A 14,566-nucleotide genomic window follows, 5' to 3' on the forward strand; every position below is an offset into this window, starting at 1 on the left:
GTACCGCTCTGTCTGTGTCACACAAAATCCACAAATGCAGGGAAGGCCAAGCGCTTTCCAGTAGATGGTGGTGATGCAGCATTTATGGATGCCAACCGCTGTTAAACTAAGAAGTGTCTGTGTCTGTGTTTACATATGTGCACCAGAGAGCACTTCCATTACAGTGATTATAAAACGACCTGATATTGAAACATATCTTTGTATCTTCATTTACAGTATAGTATGTATACAACTCTCCAAAACCCAATCATTTTTCCCTCCACGAGACCTTCTGTTTACATACAACGAACCTGGTAGCTAGCTACATTTTGTAATGTTCTTGAAATGTTAACACATTCATTATCTCAAGATCTCTTTGAAAGAATGGCAGCCCATACTGTCCTCTTTGTGACAACCAGAAATGGGTCCGCAATTGTTTTTTCTTTCTTTTCTTTTTCTTTTCAGAACACAAGACCACCAGCATCACACATTCACAATTTCCTGACCCTCCTCCCCAACGACCTATGAACTCACACAAGGTCATGAACAATGATTTGTCAGGGTCATACTTGTAGTTTTGCCAGTCTCCTGACCAAGACACAGCAGGAATTCATGGCACTATGATTGCCTAATCTGACATGGTGACCATTGTGAAAGACAAAAATATTGTGTAGTCTGATCCCGGCATAATTTGGCACAGCTGTCTCAGAGCTATGAGAGTGGTGATGTGACTAACTGAGAGAGTATTTAATGATCACCACACCTGCTGATCTATATTCACCTTCACTCAGCCCTTTTGCACATTGCGCTGCTGCTCATACATGAACCGAAATAGCAGGTGTTCATGGGTACATCCACGCAGTCCGTGCACCTATGACCTTCCACACTGCACTTGACATTTATTATTCAAATTTCAACTGAGGGTGCTATACATGCTTTTGCACCCTCATAGAACTGGGCCTGGCTACTGAGGAGTAAAATTTACAGACATTTACTATAATATAAAGAAATTGCTCAGGATAGATGATCCATTAATAAAGAAGCCATCGTCTGATTTCAGCTATGGATATCACATATTTCTGTTACTTACATGCAACCTAATCTATATAGCTAATGCTGTAGTAAGTGGACAGGTTAGGCTATAATATCACCACCATTCCATCACATCGCCAGTGCGCTAGAACGGCAATCTGGTTGCCATTTTAATGGATTACATCCAACTATTGACCACAACCCATTCTCTGAGAAAGAACGTTAATCATTAATAAGGAAGTAACACTGGCTGGAGTGGGGCTTTAATATGACAGTAGAGCAAAATAAAAAGGAAGGGAATGCAATATGACTCAGTGTGCCAGAGCTCTGTTCAAAAGAGAAATGCAGTGAGGCTCCGCCTCCCTTATCATCCTGAGACACTCAGGATGATAAAGGCATTCTGAATTTAGCTCAGCCTCAAATGATGGACATCTTCAGCCTTCAAAAATGGAGTAATAATTAGATCAAGGATCATATACAGAGTATTGAAAGCTGTAACCAGGCAAGATTTTATGTAAAAATACACCTTTTTTTACAAGTCTGAGGACAATTTTCACTTTAAGTTAAGTCAAAGGGTTTTGTTATTAGACTAAAGACTGCTCAAAGTTTGTTGATGTGAAAATTGTTTTGTGGAACTGTCACAATTCCTGTTTATCTTCCCCTTGCCCATTCTGTCGCTGTTCCTGCCTTCAGCTCCACACTCTTTTCTAGTCTTTGCTATTTCTCCACCTGTTCGCTAGATGCCCCCAGACCTTCCTGCCTGGTTTCCACACCCACCTGCTCACCTGTTGCCACTCCCCAGTTGTCTGCACCTGCTGCCCATTCCCTCATTAGCTCCCCTGTACAAATACCAATCCTGCCATTCATTCCCTGCTAGTTTGTCTTTGTTGCTTCAATGTTACTTTGTTGGACACTTGCGTTCAAGCCATCCTGTTCCTGTTCCTGTTCCTGTTCCTGTTCCTGTTCCTGTTCCTGTTCCTGTCTCTGTCTCTGTCTCTGTCTCTGTCTGATCCTGCCTGTAACCTGTTCATGCCATTTCCTATGGTTTTGAACTTCTGTCTGTTTATGACCTGCTTGCCTGCCTTGCAACTCTGGATTTGTGTGCCTGTTTTGGGCTGTCTTCCCATTGACAACCTATAAGCCTGTTCCTGACCATTGTATCCTACCAATTCTGAAATCCATTGCAAATGGGTTGTGAAAATAAGAAACATTGGTCCAGATAAGGTAAGACATTCACTAATGTTAGTTTGGGAGCTAGTGGTAGCTATGTTACCGTGATGCTATTATGAATCCCACTGCTTTTCTTGGCAAGACATGCCCTGCGTAGCATTCAAGCACTAGGATTGACCAGGCATCCATGCTTGCGCCATTCTGATGGACTATAAATTAACAGTTTGACTCAAGCATAGAGGTATGTATTATAAAGAATGTGAAGGTATGTCACGCTGTTTTGTGTGTTGGGATAGGGGCGCCATCCTTGGAGGAACATGCTCCCTCCCTCCCTGCCTGTGCCTGCAATGGTGCCACAGTGGTTACCCGCTTACCTTTTTGTTTTGTTTGGCTAAAAACTTGGTTAAATAGTTTAAAAGTTACACATCCCAGTTTTGCAGTAGCTGGGTGCAAGATCTGTTAATTCACAAGCTGGCAAACTGCAAGAGCAGTCATACTCGCAAAGGTAAATTAGCACTCCTTTTGGCTCAATTATAAACCAAGAAATACAAAACATGGTAGACAACGGATAGACAGTGGTGAAGTGTCTGTTCAGCGTGAAGAACAAAAATTATCTAAACTTTATCTAAGTTTATTGTGAAGTGACAATCATACTGAACAAAGGAGGAAAGTTTGTTTTGTATTTCAGTGGTCACATGCATGCATTGAGCTCAAACTGATCTATATACAATGAATTTACACATGTTGTATTTACAGAAGTGGCCTGTGCCACAGCCTCTGTACAGTGCAGAAGATGAAGACCCCTCCAGCCTGGACAGCAGACCTTCTGTTCATGTCCACTCCGTCATCGTCCTCGAAAGAAATGTAGAGATAGACAAAAGTTTGAACATTCACATTTTATTAATGTACTTGTCATCTGAGCAGACCTGGCTGTGATTCTCTTTTTCTCAGTATTAATGTGAAAAGTTAACCTCATATTACACGTCTAATTGTTTGAATGTAATATACAGTAAAAGGCAATATAATACAGGGCCAGTAGACTTATTGTCATGAATATTACATTTTTGACTATGTGGACTCTTGGTAATAGCATTAGATCATTTTCAGTGAACTGTTGCAAATTCATTCAGGTTCTCTGCAATCATGTTTACCCAGAACTGTACTCGTAAGTTCTATATGTCACATTTAACACTTAAGTACTGGTATTGTATAATATGAAGGACAAAATACTATATCAGAATTGTATAGAATAAAACTTTATTTTACAAAAGGAGCATGTTAAGGGTTACAGTAACATCCAGCAGCCAGAGCCCAACACCTGGATGCTTCTGTCTGAAACTACTGAACAAGCTGATGCTCCCACCAACACAAGTGTCATCATGCTGTCTCTCATGGCTGGGCAGGCAGAGAGAATAATATTCATCTAAGGAAGGGTTGTTGGATGTCCTGCAGCTTCTGCTTCAGTCCTGCATCAAGCTTCACTCTCTTCATGTATCCCATGTTGCTGCTGTGGTCTTCATCACTCACTGTGATGCAACTCTGCCCCTCGCTGTGGGCCTATTGATGGACAGAAGTATTACACAAGATGTTCCAAAGTCTAATTATTACATATTTCATGTAGACAGGGTAATAACAGTTCAGGAGTAAATGTACTCTAAAATATCCTTCATTAAGCTGTGGAGTGGGCCTTATGTGTTGCTCAGTTATATCACTGGTTATCAACAGTACGTGTCAAATCACAGTCAAACATTTATGAACTTCATATTTTTAGGAAGCTATAGCAATCTGGCGGATTGTATAACATTGATGGATGTGAACTGAGAGTAATAAAACACGTAATGTTACTGTGAGATGAAAACGCAGACGTGTATGAGTTACTAACAGCAAACTGATAGCTGTTTGCTAATTAAAGCAACAGAGATTGGCTGGGATTTATTCACAGGGGTTACCTGTGCAAAACAGTTGTCAGCATATTATTCATTTTATTGTGGCGTTAGTTCAGCTTGCATCAGCTCTACTTTCTCTGAACTGTGAGCTTCACTGTAATAACTTTAGCTTACAGCATTGCTTTAAACTTCTGAATGGATTTAAAGTATCCTGTACACAATGCTACAAATAACTACATGTGTAAGCTGCACAACACACTTTCATTGATGCAGGAATGTTGTTAAAAGTGATGAACTTGTAGCTCCAACTCACCAACAGAAAGGCAGTAGGATCCTCTAAACATGACGCGTACCCAAATTTCAACATGGTGTTGACGTCAACTTCACATTCTCTATATGTAGCTTGCAATATAGTGATATGGGGCATTGAATTTTTGTTTGTTCCTTGTCATATCTCTTTTCCCAGGACTGCTGTTGCTGCTGCACTAACGAGCCACACCACCGCATGCCAGCCACTGCGCACTGCAGGATGGATGGACATGTTGTTGAGACCCACCATTTGAAATGCAGTTTGCAGTTTGCACTGTCCGAAAATAAAAAGAATCACAGGGACCAGTGCTGTGTCGGTGCTGGGAGCTGAGGCAAGAGCGTTTGGTGCCGGTGGACTGTGCAAACCTCCAAAATGTCCTGAAACTGCATTTCAAATGGCAGATCTCGGCAACATGTTGCTGTGGCTGGCATGCAGCGGTGTGGCTCCTCGGTGCAGCAGCAGCCCCAGAAAAAGAGATCTGACAAGGAAGAAATTAATGGGCAAAATGAAATCCCTGAGCTGCCAGACGGCCACCTCGCCTCTGAAACTACCGACATCTGCTTTCCATTCATTTATCTCCTCCAAGAGGAGATAAAAAGTAGAGCGAGTGAGAGACAGTGTCAATGTGTTGCTAATTCTTGTCTCATTTGTTGTCTGGTAAACAATAAATTAACCCACCCACTGAACATACAGTTAGCAGGCTAGCGGCGAGCATGGACGCCTGGCCAATCCTAGCGCTTGAATGCTATGCAGAGTGTGTCTTGCCAAGAAAAGCAGTGGGATTTATAATAACACTACCGTGGTCCACTACCGAGCCTGGCCATTCAGTTTCACTGAACTTATTATATTCTGCCCACCAGTGCTGTGTTATTTAAAAAGATAAAGAGTACCATCCTGCCATTTCCTACGCCTTCTCCCTCTCCATCTCATATTTCTCATTCTCAGCAGGGTGACCAGATGTCCTGAAAAATTCAGGACAGTCCTGAATTACGAGCAGGTATCCCGAGTCCCATCCTGTTTGTCCAAAAAAATTAACTGTTAAGATAACAGTAATAAATAATATGAACAAGCTAAGACGAGAGCTTTCTGTATGCTGTGAGACTTGACTTAAGCTACTTGAGACTAAAGACTCAACTTGACTTGAGACTTGAAGGCAAAAATGCTGAGGAGACTTGACTTGGTGACACAGTAATATTGAAAAATGCTGCACTGAATGTATTGTGTCTTTTGGAGAACTGCCAAATTGTCATGAACAATTAATAACATAACAGAGAAACATGCAACATCACAAACAATGAACAAAACCATTGAAATTATGAGCCTTGCAGGTAAAACATGAAACTCATGTAAATTGTTATATCGGTTTAGTGTAGGTGGGCTTGCTGTTACTGGGCAGAGATGAGCCTCCTGAATGTGCACCCAATGCTGTCAAAACTTTCTTTTATAATTTCCACTGCAGCCTGCAGATGAACATATTATATCCAGGAATTCACATTATAGACACTACCACTGACTATCCCTGTAACAAATTGGCCATAATTTTGCGCACCCATACACGGTCCGGCCACATACTAGATTTTAACCTTGTCCTGTTTCTAATGACAGACAGTTGACTTCATGAACAAAAATTATGGATCATCAAAAATCTCTTTGTCTGATATTGATATTGATATATACACACCTGTGTAGTCTTTGTGACCATGTACTGAAAAGAAGAAGGGACACCTGCACACTGTCTTCACTTGCTCAATAAAGATACTTTGATATATACAACATTTTGGTCAATGACCTTCTTCAGGTATACAGACGTGGCTGAAAATATTGGTATCCTTCCACCTTTTAAAAAAACTAAATTTTCTCTGTATTAAGTTGAAACTGAGAGAAGTATATGGTATCCATCATTCTCCATTTCACATTGAATATAACTGAAACTTTGCTTTTGATTTACAACTTAACATATTATTTAATACAATAAAACAAATGAAAATGGCATGGCCAAAAATATTGGTACCTTAAACTTTACATTTTGTAGCACAGCCTTTGGAGGCAATAACTGCAATCACTTTCTGTAACTCTGAATAAGGTTTCTGCACTTCTCCACTGGTAGTTCAGCCTACTCTTCTTGAGCAAACTGCTCCAATTATCTCAGGTTTGATGGGTGCTGTTTCCCAACTGCAAGTTTCAGCTCTTTCCATAGATGTTCAATGGAATTCAGATCAGATCTCATAGCAGGTTACTTCAGAACAAACCAACGTTTTGTTCTCATCCACTCTTGGGTGCTTTTTGATGTATGTTTGGGGTCATTATCCTGCTGGAAGACCCATGACCTGTGACTAAGACACAGCTTTCTGACATTAGGCTGTATATTTCACTCCAAAATGCCTTGATAGTCTTCTGATTTCATTGTGCCCTGCACAGATTCAAGGCACTCAGAACCTGAGGCTTCAAAGCAACCGCAAACCATCACTGAGCCTCCTCCATGTTTCACGGTAGGTACAGTGTTCTTTTCTTTGAAGGCTTCATTTTTTCTTCTGTAAATATAGGGTTGGTGTGATTTACCAAAAAGCTCTAATTTTGTTTCATCTGTTCAAAGCACACTTTCCTAGATGGACTGTGGCTTGTCAACATGCATTTTGGCAAAGTCCAGTCTAGCTTTTTTATGTCTCCTTGTTAGTAGTGGGGTCGTCCTGGGTCTTCTACGATGAAGCCCATTTTCATTCAGACAGCGCCAGATGGTGTGACCTCAAACTATTGTACCTTGAACTTGTAGATCAGCTTGGATCTGTATTGAAGTTTTCCTTGGTTCTTTCTTGACCATTTGAGCAATCCTTCTGTTCAATCTTGCGACCAGGTCCAGAGATGTTGGCTACAGTTCCACGGGCCTTAAACTTCTTAATAATATTGGCAACAGTTGTCACAGGAACATTAAGCTCTTTGGAGATTATCTTGTAACCTTTACGTTGACCATGCTTGGCTATTACCTTTTTTCTAATGTCTTCAGACCACTCTCTAGTTTTCTTCTTGTTTTCCATCTTCAATGGCACAAAACAGCAGAGTGAGTAATTTTCTCCTTTTAAGCTGGCTGCATGAGTGATTATAAGATTGAAAACACCTGTGATAATTATTAAAACAATAGTCTGCTTAAAGTATCACTACAAATTAGTTATTTCTTACAACTTCAAAAGGGCATCAATAATTTTGTCCAGGCAATTTTAGAATGTCTTTGTAGAATAAACATGAATTCAGTTATTTAACTTTTTTGTTTTGTTCCACTGCAAACCAAACATAGACATGCATTGATAATAAAATATCTTTTAATTTCAACACTGTTCAGGGCAAATGGTGCATTATTTTAATGAAATGCAAGGGTACCAATAATTTTTGCCATGTTGGTATGACAGTGTGCAGGTGTCCCTTATTCTTTTCAGTACATGAACAAAAATAATACATTTTTAGTATTGGGTTTTGACTTTCACATGTTTTACTGTTCGTTAATACTGAATGTAACGTGCTGGAAGCCATGTCCACTGTGAGGACGCCCACCCCAACTCCCCTATCCCAAATTTCAGACCTGCCAACCTGTATGCACTTTGCGCAGCAGGTATGCATTTTGATATCAAAGTACGCTAGTACAATTTGTTACTCTAAACTACACAAAAAGCTGGTGATACCTGTGAATTCAATTGTGAGTACTTAAGTCTAACAACAAGAGGCAGCAGCATCTAGCCTGCTGAAAAGCAATAGAGGAAGAAGAGTTCGACCAATCATAGCACCAGATTCATTCCCCCTGCCTCAACCAAATATGAAGCAGGTATGATCATGATTGACAAATGCGTATTGTCTTTTCAAGAGACTGCAAATCTACAGCACCATGACATCAGTTTTATTCCTCTTGTTCTCCCTTTTCACGTCGGCTGGCTGGTTCTTCAAGTGAGAATTGTTCTTTTAAGTCCTTTGCAAAGGTGAACGGACTGGGGCTGAGTTAAGACCTTCCAACCTTGAGAAAATATTTAACGTTAATAACGTTAGCCTAAAGTTACAGCCTGCTTATTCACCAGGTTATTTAAGTTGGCAAAGTAAAGTTATTTTGTCCGTGTGTTGCAGATTGTTAAACATGACTATTTATAGTGTATATTCATAATTATTAGTGCAGCCAAACCTGTAACCATAATGAGAGGAGCAGATCATAGCACGATGGAATGCAAGCAAGTGCCGCAGAAATGGCGTTAACTTACCAGTGTGTGTGTGTGTGTGTGTAAATTGGGCAGAATGGGCCTGTGGCCTGCTAGGTGTGTGTGTGTGTTGGCACTGTAGTCTATAACTTTGCCTACTCTAGGAAAATTTCAAGGAAAGGAACCCCCACCTTGGAGTAATAGTCGACCTAGATGCATTTAGGTCGGCAAAGTAGTACTCAAAAAATTTGTCTAGAGTTGGCAGGTCTGTCAATGTATGTTATATTGAGTCTCTCTCACCAGACAGCCCTAACATTATAAATACTGAGTCAGTGATGCCTGTCAGAAATATAATAATAATAATAATACCGTATTGGTCCGAATATAGGACAGTGTTTTTTTTCTTGAAATATGTCTGAAAAAGTGGGGTCGGCTTATATTCGGGGTTTTAACATTGCTGATCTGCTGGGAAGATATAAGCTACAACTCAAATGGCCGCAAAAAACATCTTTCCATTTTTACTTTGCACTTTCAGCACAATAGAGACAAGTTGCCACATGCAAATCATGATTACGACCAAAGATCCCTGCCATTGGAGGAGCAGCTTCAAGAGGCCTGCAAGACCAGCGTGTGCCAAGAAGTGGAGCTTGGGAAACCAAGAAACAACTTTCTTGAACGATTTCAGTGAGATGAGAGAATAATTACGTTCTACAAAGGGTTTAAAGATTATATCACTCTCATGGCTTTTTTTATGGCTTTGCAACTTACAGCTGAAAATATGGTAGGATCAAGTCAAGTACAGAGACAAAAACAAGCAGATCAACACATCATTAGAAAGGGATTCAAGGAGCAAAGCCTACCTTTCACCAGTTTTTTTACACGTTTATTTTACATGTCTATTACATGTTAGGATCTCTCCCTGTTTGGCCTTCAGGAGAAACAGTAAATGAACTTATGCCTCTGTCTTTCAAAAATACTTTCCTACGTACAAGAGTGATATTAGTCTGTACAGAATTACACATACAAAGGCTAGTTCAAAAGTAGTAAATTCAGAAACCTACTCCCATTACAAAGGAATGTCCACACTTAAATCCTTAGTTGGCATAATCCCATTTGGTGTGCTTACTTTTGTCAGTGAGTTATATACAGGGTCAATATCAGACAAAGAAAGCACAAAGTTGTCTGGGATTCTCTCTTTGTTAGAGGAAGTGAACGAAGTAATGGCAGATAAAGGCTTCCTTATTAGTGACCTTTTGTCTGCCATAAATGTCAGTCTTGTAATACCATCATTCCTAAGGTCTAATAGACAGCTTACCCAGGAGGAGGTGTTGCAGACACAGGAAATTGCTCACATTATGATTCATGTTGAACAGGCCATTAGAAGAATTAAAGAATACCACATTTTTGATAGATCATTACCCATGACCACTATGGGGTCTATAAACCAAGTATGGAAGGTGTGTGCTCTCACAACTTTTCAAGGACCATTGTTCTGAACCTAAATGTAAACAAAACTGGCTTGCCTTCTCATTTGCTATTGTATTGCTATGTTTATTTCTTGTGACATACCTAAGGCAGTTATGGGCTACTTAATCATTTTTTCCAGTACATGCATACAAATTCATGAATGTCAAAAGCATTGAAATGGTCATAGTCATAGAACATAGTCTGTGTATACTCATGACAATTTGCGTGTGTAGCCTACTGTAGCTATACCTTCTTCACTTCAAAGGGTTGGTAGGAAGTGCTTGAAATAGAAGCAGTCTAGTTTCTGCTTCATGTCCACCCACATGTTGGCATCAAAGTACAGTCTCTCTAAGTGGAGGTCACTGTGAGTCATAACAAAGAAGTCACACCAGTTTGCTCCTGTAAGACCTGTATGTCCTAGTATTTGAAATCCTTACTCTTGGCCCTCTTTTAATGATAAAATGCACGAGATAAGGGCAATCTACACAAGCATCTTTATCTGGGCATTTAATTTCCAAGAGGCCATAAGGGCAGGCTTAGATCAGTGGCGGCTGGTGACTCAAAAAATTGGGGAGGACAGGAGGAAAACCAACATTGAATCTTACAACAAGCAATTTTATATGCCAATAAAACAATTTGCTTTCAAAAACAAAAATGCCTGAGTGGTGAAAAGGCTGCTTCCTCAAAGACATTTAGCATATACATACTGTTTCTAAACAAAGAAGTGCTCATTTTAGCCATGGAGTGGTTCAGAATGTGTAATTTTACCAACAAAGTGAAATTCTAATTTATAGTGTCATTCTATTGTGACAACAGATTTATGTTCTCATCAAAAACAGACAACAAATCACATGATTTACATGTGTTTCTTACGTATTTTCTTAGTATACAGAAATATATAAAGTACCACAAAGCTTACAATCTGATGCAGGTACAGATCAGTGCTGAATACTAGTAAGATTGAACACTAAAAACATTCATAGATCTAAAAGTGTAGGTTCACATACAAAAGTATTAATGCATGTATCAAATACATGACTTACACACTCTTATCTGGCTAACGGAAGCAGCTATCTACTGCTCAATAAAAGGAGTGTAACATAACCTCTAAATCTGAAAAAAGGAAATTTGGACTATCACTTACTGCATACAGTTGTAGAGATTTGAAGATGAAATTTGGAAACTGTCATTGGACCAACGTGATGTCAATATTGTATTCTGGTTGTTGATTGGTTAGGGAGGACGTCCTCCCTTGGAGCATCAGTTTACGTGTTTTGGCTAATCATCGATTGGCATGAAAAAAATTGGAGCCCAATCAGAGCTGCCCTCCAAGAGCATTGTAGCTATCTTATTATTATTATTATTATTATTATTATTATTATTATTATTATTTCTTTCTTTGGTTAATACTGTCACCCCCTTATGCTCTCTCTCCCCTCTATATCTTTCACACACAAAACCCACCCACACAAACACATGCACACACCTACCTACACATGCATGCTACAATAAGAAAATCTGTAGTGAGACCATTTTTTGAAACTTAACATCACTTTATAAAATGACATATTGTGACCTCTAGAATAATCGCAGCCTTATGAAACTTTACAACCACAAACTAGAGACATAGGGCATTCAGAGGATGTATGGCTTTCCTAGGTATATTGACAATGAAGGGCTTGACACACAGCTGCATCTCAAATGAATCTTCAATTTCCCAGCTTTCAGATGATATATACCACTTTTATGTGGCATATACTGCTGACCTGTTATCTCCACCTAAAGAGCCCCGGTACCCCTGTAAAAAGACAAAAATTGGTCTGTGGTGGGTCTCTAATGGTAAAAATAAATGAATAAAAAAAGCTTAATTTAGTTTTTGTTGGTTATGTTCATATTCTAATGATATTTTGATCTCAGTAAGTGGTTACAGTGGATCTTAGGTTCCAAATTTTCTTTCTTACATGATTATTATTCCTTTCATTGACAAATATTGTATGTTCTTCAAAGTATAGAACTTTTTAAGGACCATAATCATGTTCATCAAGAAAAAATGCACAACCAATGTACATTTTACAGCATATATCATTTATAAAGATCTTTTTCATATGCGTGTTGAGGGTGGATGCCCCATTTGTACAATGAGTTCTGAGAATATGAGACACTTTTAAGCATGCATTCCCAGTTTTGCAAATTAGAACACAGTTTGATTGAGTCACCTTCTCAGAATTGGATCCTTATTTCTGACAATAAATGTGAACAATTAAGGCAATCTGTAATACTATTATGTAATTTCTCTTGTCAGAAAAAATAGGGTCTAACTTGAAATGTTAATATCTGTAGAAAACGGTTAGGTGATTTGTGTCATGCTGAGCTTAGTCTCAGCTCAAGAATTTAGACTATAATTAAGACAGCCGAGCAGAATTAGTAAAACATTAATGAAACCACTGTTTCCAAGAGTTAAGATGCAGTCTATACATACAGTCTATACTTGATTGTTTGGGTGAATATATCAGCAACTGGCGATTGGCTGAGTCCAATCTGCAGTTGTTTTTTTAGTGAATTTTTTTGTGCAATTTTTGACCTTTTATTTTGCTAATTTAATGGTCTGCCTCCTCCAGAATTCAACTCAGTAAATAATGAACCTGTAAAGTGTAATGCAAAGTGTTCATGAATAGGAACTTGCAGTTGGAATTGGGCCACATGCACGATCTTATTGCACTGATTTTCAACAAGTCTTTCACAAAACAGGGCAGTGACTGCAGTGACTAAATGACAATTAAGCTGTCTTTAAAGGTTGCTGTCTGATTGATTGGTGATGAAAAGCAGTTTCAATTCATAAATGTGCAGTTGTGCACCCTGATCATTTAACAGCATAGTTATGTTATCCCCACCTGTTTGTTCATTTGGAGGCTGCAAGCAGAGGCGTCCTTCATCTGATGCCATGGGACTCGTTTTTCAAATCATGTCAGACAGCTGTTCAGCCTGTCTTTACAGCTTACTGCTTGGCAAATATCTCATAGTGATTTATTTTGTTTAATTGAAGAAGAGTAGCCTGTAGGCTGTAATGTTTCAGTAAATTCAGATTTTCACATTAAAGACAGCAAATGTCAGAGGGTAAAGTGGAGGCAAATTTATTCAAACAGAATAAATATTTGGTCCACAAAAATCACACGACAATCACAGAAAATAAAATAACAATTTTATAGGCCACAGCCTATTGTAGTATAGACTATTGCTTAAATAAATTACTATGAACAAAGAACAATGGAGAAATAGAGTGCAAAATAATAATAATGCCATTTCAGCTGTGGCCAAAAACGCCCTTAAGCTGTTCCTTTAAATCTGAGGTCCATTGCTTGGTGGCAATAGCCCCTGGTAGGGTCTCCCAAGACAAACTGGTTCCAGGTGAGGGTCCAGGCCAAGAGTGACTCATAGACTTCAATGCAGTAGCATTTCAGGCATGTGGGAACCTCGCCCGGAAAAGAGAGATTTGGGCACCCCCCTGCAGCCAAGCCTGGGGGGGGAGCTTGTTGATGAGTGTCTGGTAGCTGGGCCTTCACCCATGGGGCCTGGTCAGGCATGGCCTGAAGAAATAACATGGAGTTGCTGCCCTGTGGGCCCACCACCTGCAGGGTTAAAGACTGGGGTCGGGTGTGTTGCCAAACGGGCAGCAGGCAGGGGCAGTCACCTGGACGTGCTGATCCCAGGCATTGTAAACTAGATCTAGGGACATGGAATGTCACCTTCCTGGTGGGGAAGGAGCCGGAGCTAGTGTGGGAGGTGGTGCGGTACCAACTAGTTATAGTTGGGCTCGCTTCTATGCACAGCACTTGCTCAGGAACCAAACTCTTGGAGAGGGGTGGACTCTCTTCTTTTCCGGAGTTGGACAGGGTGAGAGGTGCTGGGCAGGTGTGGGGATAGTCACGAGTTCCTGGCTGAGCACAGCAATGTTGGAGTTCTCCCTGGGGAATGAGAGGGTCGTCTCCTTGCGACTACATGTTGCTGGGAGGAAGACTATTTGTTTGTTTGTGCATATGTGCTGAGCAGCAGTTTGGAGTATCCTGCTTTCTTTAAGTCTCTGGGTGGGGCCCTGGAGGGTTTGCAGCCTGGTGAGTCCATAGTTCTGCTGAGGAACTTCAACGCTAATGTTGGGAAATGACAGAGAAACCTGGAGGAGGGTGATGAGAGGAACGGCCTGCCTGATCTGAACCCTTACTTGGTTGGTTACTGGACCTTGGTGCTAGCCATGGATTGGCCATAACAAACACCATGTTTGAGCATAAGGTTGTTGAGTGTACCTGGTACCAGAACACCTTAGGCCAAAGATTGATGATTGACTTTGTAGTTGTGTCATCAGATCTGTGGCCACATGTCTTGGACACTCAGGTAAAGAGAGGAGCAGAGCTGTCAACTGATCACCACCTAGTGGTGAGCTGGATCATGTGATGGGAGAGGCTACCAAACAGACCCAAATGAGTAGTGAGGGTGGACTGGGAACATCTGGTGGAAGCCCCTGTCTGTGAGGTCTTCAACTCCCACCACTGGAGAAT

The 14,566-nt window shown here is 40.3% G+C and overlaps 1 long non-coding RNA gene across 1 annotated transcript; it reads left to right on the plus strand.

Moving 5' to 3' along the window:
• The first annotated feature begins 1,993 nt into the window (after positions 1-1,993).
• On the plus strand, positions 1,994-3,212 carry LOC137190620 (uncharacterized). Its single transcript, XR_010930259.1, has 2 exons — positions 1,994-2,235; positions 2,938-3,212. It is a non-coding gene; the product is annotated as an uncharacterized lncRNA (long non-coding RNA).
• Positions 3,213-14,566: the final 11,354 nt, after the last annotated feature.

Source organism: Thunnus thynnus, chromosome 10 (genome assembly GCF_963924715.1).
Source record: "Thunnus thynnus chromosome 10, fThuThy2.1, whole genome shotgun sequence".
NCBI classification, from domain to species: Eukaryota; Metazoa; Chordata; class Actinopteri; order Scombriformes; family Scombridae; genus Thunnus; species Thunnus thynnus.